General features: G+C 39.2%; 1 protein-coding gene across 6 annotated transcripts in view; it reads right to left on the bottom strand.

The window, feature by feature from the left end:
- The window catches only part of LOC136848721 (transcription factor E2F5-like), a 96,840-nt gene that overhangs the window by 64,304 nt on the left and 18,182 nt on the right, over positions 1-14,354 (bottom strand). For all 6 annotated transcript variants that reach the window (XM_067121246.1, XM_067121272.1, XM_067121257.1 and 3 more), the window contains exon 2: positions 3,411-3,473. The gene's annotated coding sequence lies outside the window, so the exon portion shown is untranslated. The remainder of the gene's footprint in view (positions 1-3,410; positions 3,474-14,354) is intronic.

The following is a 14,354-nucleotide window of genomic DNA, read 5'->3' as shown; positions in this document are numbered from 1 at the left end:
GAAAGAGGGAAGGATGGGGATCCACAAAGGGCCTCAACCACTTTGTATGCCTAGACTGCTTTAGCTAGCCCCTACATATCGAAACCGCGAGAAGTTGGGGGTGATCAGAGAATTAGATTTTCTTTCCAAATATAGAATCGACTGACTCTGGACTAATTGGGATTTGTCTAAGTTTATCAACAGGCCCAACTCTTGGGCTAACAGAAGTCTTTTTGAGGTCCTCCATGCAACTTGATTCCAAGGGGGAGCATAGGAGCCAGTCTTCTAGACAGAGACAAATGTTGATCCCCATGAGATGTAGCCACTTTGCTACTGGGCAAGGACACGGGTGAAAACTTGAGGGGCTGCAGAGAGGCTGAAGCACAGCACTTGAAATTCGAAGACCTTGTCCTGGAACACAAACCACAGATACTTCCTGGCTTCCAGATGAACCAAAACGTGGAAATATAAGTCCTTCCCTCTTCGACTATCGCTATGGCCCTCTTGGTAAGCAGAGACGAGACCTCCTGTGACAAGGCCAAATACCTCTCCAAGCCTAAAGAGTAGGCTGCCAAGTTGATAGGAGAGGACACTAAGGGAGGTTTCTCCCTGAACGGGATGGAATATCCTTCTCTGATCACTCCTAAAACACAAGGTTCTATATTTCTGTCCTCCCACTTGCTCCAAAAATGTAAAAAGTCTGGCCCCCACTTGTACACAGAAGATAGTTTCCTCACTTGTGAGAGGAAGGCTTGACTGCTCACTTCTTGACTGGTTGAACTGACCTAGAATACACTGGAGAATGGGGCTGGAATTTGCCTCTACTGCCTCGAAATGCCTGCTGTGGAGGTGAAACTGTTTTGGGCATAAAAGATGAACGTCCAGACTCCTTCGGACGTTTGGCGGACTGAGCCAGTAAGTCTTGAGGAAACTTCTTTTGGAACTCCACTGCAATATACTCTACTGAGGCACGGGGAAAGAGACAATGTTGATCCAAAGGAGCAAATAGAAGTGCGGATCTCTGGGAAGGAGTGACCCTTCTGAAGTGAATGAACATCACTGTTCTCGCTTCTTAAGCACTACCACCGCAAATAAGGCCGCCAATTCCTGGGTTCCATCCCTGATCGCCTTATCCGCACAAGAGGACTCCCAGCCAGTCTGTAGCTGACAGTTCAATCTAAAAACCTTAAGATCTCGAAGACCCTGAAGATATCCTTCGTCAAATGATCGAGTTCAGACATCGTAAATAAAATCTTGGATGAGGAGAATGCAGACCTCTGTGACAAGTAAACTGGAGAAGTCCCCTTGGGAGGAGGCAGAAACTCCCAAAGAAGGAGCTTCCCAAGTAACATACGACAAATAGCTCCTCTTAGATAAACAAGAAGGAGGGGCGCAAAATACCGCCTTGCCCAGATCCCTGTTGTCTGTCAGCCAACTCTCAATGCCTGACAGAGCTTTCTTCGACGACAAAGACAGTACCATCTTAGTCAGCCTAGAAGCTTCCGTAGGCTGTCTCATCATAAAAGCCGAACTCGGCAAAGACAGAGTCACTGGTGAAAAGAAATCTGGGAAGCAAAACAAGAAGTACTTCAGAAGAGAACCATAGGCTGAAGAAGGCTGATCCTGTTCAACGTCCTCTTCTTCAGACAAAATGGGTGAAAGAGCCAGATCAGCAGGCTCATGAGGAACTGTCGGTTTACGTAAAAGATCTCGTATACTGTCTAAGCGTCGCTGGATCGGTTCCAGAGAAGGATCCTGAACCGAATGAGGAGTGGAGTGTGGCGCCGCATGCCTGGATGAGGTTAGCGCCAGCTCGGCAGGGGAGCGAGTGCACACTGACAACCGCGCATGTACTACAAGCCTGTCCAGTCCCACAGGGACCTCAGATCCTCTACATCCCACTGTGTGCTTGAACCCCTTAAATCCCACTAAACACTTGGATCCCACAGATCCCACTTGATGACTGGATCCCTCGGATCCCGCTGGACGAATGGATCCCTTGGATCCCAATGGATGCTTGGATCCCACTACAACCTGGGATCACTCTGGACACACTGATACTGATGCACGATCTGCGGATTTCTTGGAAACCCGCTTGGGCGTCAAACACTGGCGTTCCGACACTGACACTGCAGGTGACGGATTAGTTGGATCGTCCCAAAAACTACATGATGGTTTGGGACTCTGCTCCTGATCTCTGGTCCGTTTCACAGGATCGGGAAATCAGACTTGGCCACAGATATCAACCTTTTCAGTGGCCAAGATGCACTCTTAAAGCGCCAACTGCACTTCTTACTCGCCTTACACTTGGATTCGTCGGATCCCGAATTTGAATCACTCGATGAAAGGGCATGAACTCCAACGTGAGCGCCTTTCCAGTGGCTGTCCGCCAAGTCCTGGGAATCTCATACAACAGGCTCGCTTGAGGGGGCGACTACCCACGGGCAAACCCCACCGACCTCCCTTGGACTTATAGTTTGCCTCCTCCCAGGTTTAGGGGAGTTTGACAGGGACCTTCATCTAGGAGCATCAGTGGGATGAGTAGCCACCTCATCCACTGAAACACTTGCACCGTGATCACTGGCACTAAACTTATCCATAAGACCCCTCACTGAAGCACCTATTTGAGCTACAGTGTTAACTAAGAGACCGAATTTCTGGTCTATTCTGGCTTCCAGACTGGCGATGGCATTGGGTTCGGATGGTTGGAAGTTGGGTAATGTAGTTACAGGTAAAGTTGGACTGGTGATAGTGGAAAAGGCAGTTACAAAAGTCGAAAGGGCATGCAGAACAGGAGAACCCTGACTAACTGAACTTTTAGCTTTGGCTTTAGCAGCTGCTCTCCTTTGTCTGTTCTTCTCAAGTTTATTTAAATAACTAATCAGTTTTCCTTTTCCCCTGATCCCACTCTTTGCATTCAACACAAGTCAAGACTGAAGAGCAAATTTGTCCTCTACATTGAAAAAACAAAGGGCATGGGAGTCATATTTGAGTGAAGTAAGTCTGGTATTTCAGCCCTTGCTGCAAAACCTACTGGTAGCAAACAAGTCAGACATCCTAATAATATGCAAAAGTCCAAGTTAAATAAGCTAATACAATTAGCGCAATCGCTACCAGAGCAAAAAACAATGAAAACCATTTGGTGAACTATACTAAATCAAATGAAAGCTGACATCAACAACCATGTTAAGGTGTCAACCGGCAGAAAAGAATTGGGCTCTTTAGTAGTGTTGTACATATCCTTCCCCAAAAGTAGGCGGGGTAAGTTACCTACACCAGAATATTGGAAAGCTACCGCCAATTTCCAAATTTATCATTTTAAGCTGCCAATAAATGAAACTAATAGCGATGTAGTTACTTGGTAAGTTACTTATATAAAAAGACTTTTTACTAGGATTATTGTTGTTCCTTTCTATAAAAAAAATCCTTACCTATATTAATAGGTGAAGTAATGCCCAATCATGGGCAATGATAGCACCACGCAAGTCCTCACACTGCAATAGAAGGAAAAATAACATTTCAAAAGTACATTTGTTAAAATATACATGCATTGCCAGTATCTTGACATGCTGTAACAGTAAAAGATATTAAAATTAACAGGTCAAAAAAGTTACATTATCAATCAAATCCATTATATTTATACCTAAGAACATATAGCTCATTTCACCCATTACTACAGTACTATACAAAGTTCATGATTATCAGGCAACTCACATCTACAGAAAACACACTGGCAAGCAAAAAGCATTACCATGTTACAATGGGTTATATAACTTTTTTCTTTGTTTTTCAGTTATCTTAACCCTGTGAGGGCTTTTTTTTTATTGCCTTTTAGCACCAAATTCTTCCAAACTCAATGCTCTGAAACTTCAGTTGGTGCCATGCATATTTTTTTTCTAATACATTTTTTCTACTCTTTTGCAGCTGCAAGAGCATTCTTTGACTCCTAAAGTGAGATAAAAAGTTCTTGCGCACTTCAACTTCAGTATCAAAATACTAAGTGATTAAAGTTCCAATGATTCAATGCCAGAAATAAGTGAAAGCAAATAAAGAACCCATCCATTCCATCATCCAAGTGAGGAAGGAAATTTGGTTGTGCTGTACCCTCTCTGGCATATTACAATGAAGATCTGGATTTTTGTTGAGTATGCATTCTGAACAATTACACACACACATATATACAGTTCTACCCTACTTTTTCACACTTTATTTTGTCACGGATTTTTGTGGAACATACTTTCACTTTTCTGCAGGAACTTTCACCAATTCATGAATTTTTTCTATGGACCATATCTTTAAAATTATCACCAATTCACTTTTTTCCGTAGAGCAACACTATTTATTCACTAATTACTGTATTTTTTCATATTGTGTTTGTGACTAAATACCGATTTTTATGATAATTATTTACAGTGCACTTATGATTCACAGTGTGTCTGTTAAGCTCATTCCAGGCTGGGCCCCAGACTGAGCATAACAGGTGTACGATTTGATTTGATTTGATTTTTTGATTCGATTCTCTCTCTCTCTCTAAGGGCAATGTAAGAGGTATTGGAAATGTTATTACTGTAAAGTGTTTGGATGACAGAGCATATTGTACAATATTTAAAATATTTGCTGATTATTTTCATTTATTTTCCAGTAAAAGCAGACTGGAAAATAAAATTAAAATAACGAATATTTTAAATATTGTACAATATGCGGTATCATCCAAAAACACTTTACATTAATATCATTTCAAATACCTTACATTATCCTGAGAGAAGTGAGAGAGAATCGAATCTACACCTGTTATGCTCATTCTGGGGCCTGGCCTGGAATGAGCTTAACAGATACATTACTACAGCACTGTAAAGCACACTGTAAATGCTTTTGTCACAAAAATCTGTCTTTAGTCACAAAAACAATAAGAAAAAATACAGTAATTAGTGAATAAACAGTGTTGCTCTATGAAACAAAGTGAATTAGATATAATTGTGTTTTTACCGATGTGTAAGGAAAATGGCACCTTCAATACTAAGAGAAACGGCTATGCTTATGTATACAGGGGTAACTTGATTAGTTGTCAAATGTTCTGTAAGACAGATTTATTTAATTTGTATTAAACATTTTATAGATATTTTGCTGTTTACATAAACATTAATATTTTAAAGTTAGTAAATCATTGTTATAAGCATTTTTGGGGCATATATACATAAAAGTTGTAAAAGGGTACTAATCTAAGATGACTTAAGGTGTTTTGGGATGATAGTTTGGGGTGTATTTTTATTTGAACTGATATTAAATTTTAGTATGATAATTCAAGGTATATTGTTGTTTGAACTATCAAGTTAGGCAGTGAACTTTTAAAATAGACAGTCAAAACTTTTAGTTTAAGGGGTACAGGGTATTTTGGCAGTTATAAGCATTTTTGGAGGGGATTTTGCATTTCTGTGGTGGGTTCTGAAAAAAAGGGGGGGAGCACTGTATATATGAATACAGTAATACCCTGAACTTACGCGATTCGAACTGCACAAATTCACACCCACACAAACTTTTCATTGGAACGTAATTGTCATATAAGAGTTTTTCACAGACATGCGAACATTTGTGAATAGTGAGAAACCCTGCAAAAGTGTTTGTTTAATTTTTTATGTAATTCACAAGTTTTCAAGCTTTTATGTGGTAATTCAGTTTTACGGCGCTTGTCTAGTGACGACGATAACTGGATTTTCAGCACCGATATGAGCAGAACCCCGGTTATCAGAACAGATCCCCACTTATCAGTGGCGCCAATAACCAGGGACTGGCGCTATTATCGCCGAATATTGGTTATTGGCGATTTTCAGTTATTGTCACACTGTCACCTTGCAAGACAATTTTTTGTAATATCTCTCTCTCTTAATGAGATGAGAGAATTTTTATGGTACATGTATATGTTTATTTGTTTTGCATAAATAAATTTTTTACCTAATAGTAAGTACTAATTTTCATATATTAATAAGAATAAATAATAATAAAATGACATAACTGTAATTACAAAACTCCTATGTGATATTTTAAACAAATAAATATCTTTCCCTCATCTTTTGTAAGAAACGCGAAGGCAAAGCTGCCAGACATGTCGATTTAACATGACAAGAAGGGGAGTGTTGCTGATTGGCGGGTCAAAGGTTTCTTACATAATTCTCCTGCATTCGTAGTTAGTGCAACCTTCGTATTACTGTTTCTCTGTCTTTCACTGTACAGTAGATAATTTTAAATTGATCTAATTTTACCTGTACCATCCACAAACTGTAAATGTGCCGTTCTAAAACTTTGAGCATTTCAGAACAAAGAGAGACAGAATAAAGAAGTTTTTAAAAACGAGGTTGAGAAGACTTCTAAAAATAGATCGGTGGAATGGAGAGAGAGAGAAATAGTATACCAATCTTCACACTCTCCTTTATTTTTACAACCATTTTTTTTAAGGGTAATGTATTAAGCTAACTTTTAAATGAAATTATAGTAACTTTAATTTCATTTACAAGTTAGTTTAATACTGAATTTCCATCTTTTGATATCTAATGTAACAATAACTTCTTTCTCTCTCTCTCTCTCTTATGTTAAATCTCTGTCTCCGTAATAATTCATAAATAATTTAACTTGATATTTCAAGTAAGGACAATCTCTCTCTCTCATGTTATTCTCTCTGTCTCCGGAATAACTGATAAATAATTTCACTCTCTTAAGGAAGGACAACCCTTATCCCTCTCTCTCTCTTGTTCATGGTTAGTGCTCACACATTTTTACAATTTATTATTTCTCTGTACGACTTTACCTGTACAGTAGGTGTTTAAATTGATCTAATTTTACCTGTACCATCTACGAAGTGTAAATGCGCTAGTGTGGTGAATGTTCTAAAACAGAGACATAATAACTAAGAGTTGTATTAGTCCAAAGAAAAGACACTTTGTTCATGAAAAAGCATTTCAGAACAAAGAGAAAGAGACAAAGAATGAAGAAGTTATAAAAAAGAGGATGAGAAGACTTCTAAAAATAGATCAGTCAGGAGGGGAGAGAGACAGAAATTCTCTTCCAACTCTCTAGTTTTATGTCAACCATTTATTTCTTTTTTTAAGGGTACTATGTATTAAGCTAACTTTTAAATGAAATTAAAGTAACTTTAATTTCATTTAAAAGTTAGCTTAATAATTTGGGAGCATGATTAGGGTCATTTTTAGTGTTTCAACTTTAGAAATAAGCATTTAACATTTTTAGAGACTGTGCCAAACCTACGTGGAAATTCACCCTGCACGAGGTGAGGGGTTCTGGAACCTAACCTTACATATGAACATTCAGATATGAACAGACAGGGTTGCTAGTTAAAACTGTGTTTGGAGCACTTCTCAGCCATCCTTGAGTTCAAATTTTGCTGTGTGTGCCTATTCTGCCTAGTAAGAATTTTTGCCACACAAGGAAGAACCTCTTCCTTTAACCCCTTCCCTGACTATCACAAATATTCTTGTTAATATGTAATATTCCTACTTCCCAATTTCCCTCGTTCTTTGATGAATTCCAGTTTTCTATGGTTCCTTTTCCCTTTGGAAATGTTTAGAATGCCTTTTTGTCGATAGATGGCGATGTGTATTGTTCAGATGCTGCTCCCGCAAAATTCTCTCCAAGTTCATAGCTTTCAAAGCATTGAAGAAATACTAAATTTTAAATTTTAAATGTTGCATGAACCTAAATTCTATGTTCTTAATTTTACCTATCAAACATTCACTTAGTTGAGAGAGAGAGAGAGAGAGAGAGAGAGAGAGAGAGAGAGAGAGAGAGAGAGAGAGAGTTTACATTGGTAAGTCGTTTTGTAATTTGGCAGGGTTTTAATTTAGCATTTTATTGATATTTTGCTGTGCTCAGATTAATATTAATTTTTTAAAATCAGTAAATAATTTATCATAAAAAAGTATTTAGTCATGAAAATAAAATGAAAATACATAATTAGTAAACAGGTAAAAAATGAGCCAAATTTCTTCTGTTCAATCGAGTTTCTGTACAGCATATGAGGCATCCGGAAGTAAAGGGATGGAATTGCCAAATCAACGATTTTGAGTTAGTCCTAGCAAATTATACAGAAATCCATTTTCTATGATTTCCACATACTGGCCAAGCAATATCGACCCTTAAAACCACTGAACAGAGGGGTGGCAGTTAACAGGTTTTCACGTATATCTCTTAGTTTCATGTTCTCCCTCTGGGAAGCAAAGGGCGAACATGGCCATGGTACATGTTCTGCTGGAATGAGGCAGTAGCTATGCGTGGCTCATATGAGGTGGCGAGTTGCCTTTTTTATTTTATTAATAATTATGTAGTAATTATTTGACAATAATCTATGAACCATTTACACTGGGAACCGAGGGAAAAATAATGTAAATGTGTGGCATGTTAAAATTGCCAATCTATACTCATAAAAAATTTGTTTTTGGGTTTACAATGAAATGGCTCATAGTGTATTTATGGTGAAAAAGTTTTCAGAACTGTTTTGCATTATGGGGTATGCAAATTTTGATGTTATGATTTCTCTTCCAACACATTATTGTTTTTTTCATATATGGCTAGGCAAGACAAGTAAAATACATATAAACATGGATGTAATAAGTCAAGAGAAATGTCCGGTATGGATACTTCAACTTTGAACGCGTTTTACTCAAAATCAGGTTTTGGTGATGTCACCCCTTTACCTCCGGACGCCTCATATAATGCTGTAAGAAACTCTCAACCATGGTTTATGAAACTTTCAGCCAAAGGCCCAGTGGTGGCCTGTGTTGTTGGCACCTATAGCAGTGCCAGACACATGATCATGGCTAACTTTAATCAAAATAAAATAAAAACTACCGAGGCCAGAGGGCTGCAATTTGATATGTTTGACGATTAGGTGGTGGATGAACATCATCATGATTTGCAGCCCTCTAGCCATCTCAAGTTTTCTTTTACAGAAAACTAAAAATAGGGAAAACTCCCTCAGCTACGAGACAATTAGCAACTAGCATAGCTGGCACCTTGTTGTGTGATTGTCTACGTCCAGTCAACAGCGTGTCTTCATGGACCCTATGTCAAAGCAAATAAAAACTGTAACGTACATATGTATGCATGTGCTCAATCGATGGCTTCATGAACTTCATCGAGTTTTAGTTTCATATTTTTATGTTAATGAGAGAGAGAGAGAGAGAGAGAGAGAGAGAGAGAGAGAGAGAGAGAGAGAGAGAGAGAGAGAGAGAGAGAGAGAGAGAGCATTGAACTGAGTTAAACAATAATGTGAGGACAATAATTTTTTTTTTTTATACATACAGTAAACCCCCCCGGATTTGCGTTCTCTCGATTCGCACACTCACGTATCCACAAATTTCTCTCTGGAATGTATCTACCCATTATTTGCGGAAAATTCACCCATTCGCGGTATTTTTCACTGAGAAATATTCACTAAATACTGTATACTCATCTCATTTTCATGACTAAATGCACTTTTTGTGATGAAACTATTAAAACACTCAGGTAATGCTCTAGTTACGATAATTCACCTTACGATAATTCGATTTTGGAATGGGGTAAGCAAATTAATACCGATACCACAATATTATTAGTAAAATATTTTTAAATTTCGCGCCGGCCCAGGCAGCAGCGTAATCAGGCAGTGAGAGACCAAATTACAATAGACAACTTTTACTCCATCTCTTTACCACATCTTCTAGTTAAAAAAGTAAAAGAGAATGATAAAAGCATTGTTAGTAACGTTGTACTCTTGTGGAAATGCGTACACAGCCATAAACAACCGACCAAGAAACTTGTTTTGCTTATAACTGAATCGGATAACATGTCGTTTACTTGGTATTTCAACCATCGTAAGGTAATAAACAATTACCGTATGCTATAGCACAAATGACGTTAAGTAGAACAGGAATTATATATTTTTACATTATATCGTTATTTGGTATGGATAAAAGATCGGCAAGGAAATATACTGCTAAATTTAAGCTGCAAGTTGTAGCTGAAGCTGAGAAAACAATGTTAAAGCTGCTACTGACTATACTGTAAATTATTGTGCATCGGCAACATGGATGAAACTCGATCGTAATTAAAATTGGAGAGAAAGTATTTTAATCAAAACTACTGGGCATGAAAGAACACATTACTGTTATTTTTACGCCGATAAACGATAAATACGTAACGCTTGTATTATGATGAAATCAAGTGAAAATAGCAAACAGAATCTTGATTTTTTTTTTTTACACAAAACAAAACGCCCCTAACGCCAACGTCATCTACTAACGAAAATAAGATAAATTAATTTCACAACAAGATGTATTTTAGCTATATTTCGATTTAAATACACTTCGTATAACGAAAAATAACCTTGCCCCATATAAATAAAGTATCTAGAGATAAATTTATGCTAGCTAGAAGCAAGAAAAGAGCTCTGAACTGAATTCAACACAGCGAAATAAACGCCGCGTAAAACATTTCCAAACCAAAACGTTGATCGTTATGATCACAATTTATAATACAAAAGCAATATAAGAATATATACAATATTATTGGATAAAGTGAATAAAGGCATAACATTTTAAAAGATCCATGGAAAAGATGCATAATGTTGATGTTTGTATAATGCGGTATGTGAATATAGAGGAGAGTATCATGTAGGCCACACTACTGTGTATGTAAATATACCACACTGTAGGCTAAGCTAATTCTTGTTTGTTATTCAATTTCTCTTTGTATTGAATTATAAGTCACTTTGCATGAACCTCCAGAATTAGCTGATATTAATTATTACTGTACCGTGTATGTAGAGTATATTTTATAGTGTACGCTAGGCTATGTTCGAGATACGTTTTGGTATTTCTTATGTTTTTTCCAACAAACGATGGTTATTTTTTGGAACCTAACCCTATCATAAGTAGGATAATACCTGTATAAGCATTTTTAGTTTCTTTTCTGTGTTTAAACTTTTCTGTGTGTTTGAACTATCAAAATAGGCAATTCTAAGAGTTTTTAGAAGGGTTCTAAGCATTCGCTGGTTTTAGCTATTTGCAGGGGGGTGTGGTACGCATCCCCCGCGAATACGGGGGGGTTTACTGTATTACAATGATAACAGTATACATACATATATATATTATATCTATCAAAAATGGTCTCTTTTTATCTATACATATATATATTATATCTATCAACCATGCTCTCTTTTTATCTATCTATTCATCATTCGCATTCTACTAGTACCCTCTGGTGGAGAGAGAGAGAGAGAGAAAAAAAAAAATACAACTCATACACCAGTGACAGTAGGTATACAAAGCATTTGAGCTACAAGCTGTGTGATTGGCTACTTCCAACCCTTCTAACCAATAGCGTGTCATCATGGAGAGAGCAAGAGAGAGGGGGTGAACTAAGTTATATTTACATCGGTAAAACAATTACAAATGTTAGGACAGTTCTTTTTTTATACAGTACTGGTGATAAGATCAATATTGAGGGATCCTGCTTTAACATTTTACTGATATTTTGCTGTTTACACTAATTCATGATTAACTGAAACCGCAAATACTGAACAGTGATATAGCGGTGGTTGGCTGTATATATGACCCCTCCTACTGTCTCTTCTTCTTGTAGTGTAGTGTCGATTTTGGAGAGCTGGGGGGCTACAATGTACCCGGAGCATCTGCCACTCTCAGTGGATGGGCTTTTCCGTCGCTGTTTGTGACAGAGTTATCTGGTTGTTTTTATTATGGTACTGCGACCAGGTCAGGGGCACCCTTTTTTAAGTTTTGCTAGCCATCAGATAACTCCTTGAGCTACATAACTTCCACTGATGCTTTGTTGGCAATCAGAGATTCCTTTGCTACAAAGCTCCCACTCAAATGGAGGCGCTCCTCGCTTTACCGCCACACCACTGCAAGTTAAGACACCAACCAGAGGCAGTATTCTCCTGCCGCACTTCCTTGATTGAAAAGGAACGTCATTGTCTTCAGTGCTAGCCACTTTTCTATTTCAAATTCATTACATGACGTAATGTTTTGGAGTAGAATATGTCCATGTATCCCACCTCCTGTCAATGTGGGATTCAGCTATGTAGTTACTTATATAAACCAAAGCTAGGTATATAGACCCCCTGAGGTTAAGTGCTAGAGGGCTACATGCCAGTCGGGCTCACCGTGGACTATGCATGATAACCAACCAAATAAATGCCCCTGCCAGAGAGCGCAGTACCCGACAAACACATAGAACAGGGTGTCACCAATAACCTGTACCTTAAAAATATTACCCAAAATGTAAAGACTGTTGGGTACTCACAATACAATGTACCCCCAGACATCCCAGAAAACAACAATGCTAACCTTAAGCAAGAAAGCATCACAAGGAAGGATCGACTTCCTTTATTCCCTTACCCAACACCGTGCCAGTCACCACAAACGGTCCCAACGTACTGCATCCATCATATATTGTCTCAATCTCTCTCAAATAATGAGAGGCGAACACTGACCTACATTTCAAAATGTTTGATACATAAAATCTAGTGTTCCTCCTATGTGCCAGCAGGTTGAGACCTATCTCACCTCATGTGCTTTAACTTTAGAAATTGAAGCTGCACATCTTCTACCTGGTTGTGAGCTTCTACAATCAGGTCTCTCAAAAAGAAGGAAAGAGCATTCTTGAAGAGCCTGGATCCTCACAGAACACCAAAGATTAGGAGAAGGACCTCTCACTGCTTGAGTCCTTTGAAATATACTTTTAATGCTCTTACTGGGCATAAAGTCTTTCTTCTTCATCTGGTCACAAATCCGAGAGACCAGGGATCGAAAAGGATCTCGGCCAAGGCTTAGACGGAGTCTCATTCTTTGCCAAAAAACTCAACAATGAAGAACAGACTGCCTTACCCTAGAAAACCCAATTCTCTTATCTAGAGGCGTGCAACTCACTGACTCTCCTTGCTGTATGCAGCTACCCAGAGAAGAAAAGATTGTCTTCCTCGTAAGGTCTCTGAAAGAGCAAGGCGATAATAGCTCAAACTTACTGCCCACAAGCCATTTCAAGACCACATCTAGAATTCAGAAACCAATCTCTCTCTGGGATTGCTTGGATGTTTCAACGATCTGATAAGATCTGACAAGTCCTTATCATTTGAAATATCAGGCCCTTATGCTAAGACTGTGAAAGCATTGCTCTGTAGCCCTTGATCGACGACGAAGACAGCTTCCTATCCACACTCAGATACAGGAGGAAGTCTGCGATCTCTTCTAAAGTGGTCTTAGAAGATGATGTGCCAGTCTTCCTACACCACTCTCTGAAGACTGACCACTTAGCTTGATAAACTGCTGTGGAGGACTGTCTGCGAGAGAGCTCACGCGATGGCTCTAGAGACGAGCTTCCTCGAAAAACCTCTAGCTCTGAGGCAACGTTGAGCAGTCTGAGCGCCAGTTAGCTGAAGAGCGGATAGACCTCCGTGGAAATCGCCGGAGTGAGGCTGTCTGGTGGATCTGCTCACCGATTGGTAAAAGCCTCGGGAAGTCTGAGAAGACTTATCAAGTCTAGAGAGCATTCCTTGCTACCGCCAAAAGCGGGCAACCAGCGTCATACATACGTCCTTGTGGGACAACATTTTTGTTAGAACTGCTCTCCAACATCTTGAGCGGAGGAAGGTGTAAAGGTCCAGACCTGACCAGTCCATCAGCATTGCATCCTGAAGACTGCCCCTCGTCCGGCACTGGAGGCAATAAAGGCAGTTGAGTTGTCTTCTTGGTGGCAAACAGATCTATGAGAGGGCGACCCCATAGATTCCACACAGTTGGAGGCAAACTTCTTGATTTAAGATCACTCCTGTGAAGTGTAAGCTCTGCTTAGCTTGTCTGCCCTCATTGAGCTTTCCTGGAATGAACCTTGTCATCAGCGTCGTTTGGTTCGTTTTTCGCCCATAACAGAAGATCTCGCTACCAGGTATAAGCGAGCAGTGAGTCCCCTCCTGCTTTTATGTATCGAGCTGTTGTATTGTCTGATTGGACAATCACTGCCTGGTTCCTTACCACCTTGAAAATTCTAAAGGGCTAAATGAATGGCCTTTAATTCCTTCAGTTGATGTGCCACGAAGTTGTTCTCCTTCCATCGGCCTGCTGTTTCCAACACTAACGTGGCTCCCCATCCTAGATCTGAAGCGTCTGCACACAAGATGAGGTTGGGGTTCTTTAGGAACAGTGAAATTCCTTCCTGAAGTTTCTCTGGAGAGTTCCACCAGCCGAGGTCTGCCTTTATCTCCTCACAGATTGAAAAACATGAGTCTGGGCTCTTCTTCCTGTCTAGACTTCTCTTAAAAAGAACTGAAGGGGCCTTAGATGTAGTCTCCCCAAACTCTACGCAGTTCTGCG

This window comes from Macrobrachium rosenbergii, chromosome 2 (genome assembly GCF_040412425.1).
Source record: "Macrobrachium rosenbergii isolate ZJJX-2024 chromosome 2, ASM4041242v1, whole genome shotgun sequence".
In the NCBI taxonomy this organism is placed as follows: Eukaryota; Metazoa; Arthropoda; class Malacostraca; order Decapoda; family Palaemonidae; genus Macrobrachium; species Macrobrachium rosenbergii.
This window is presented reverse-complemented; position numbering and strand designations above follow the sequence as displayed.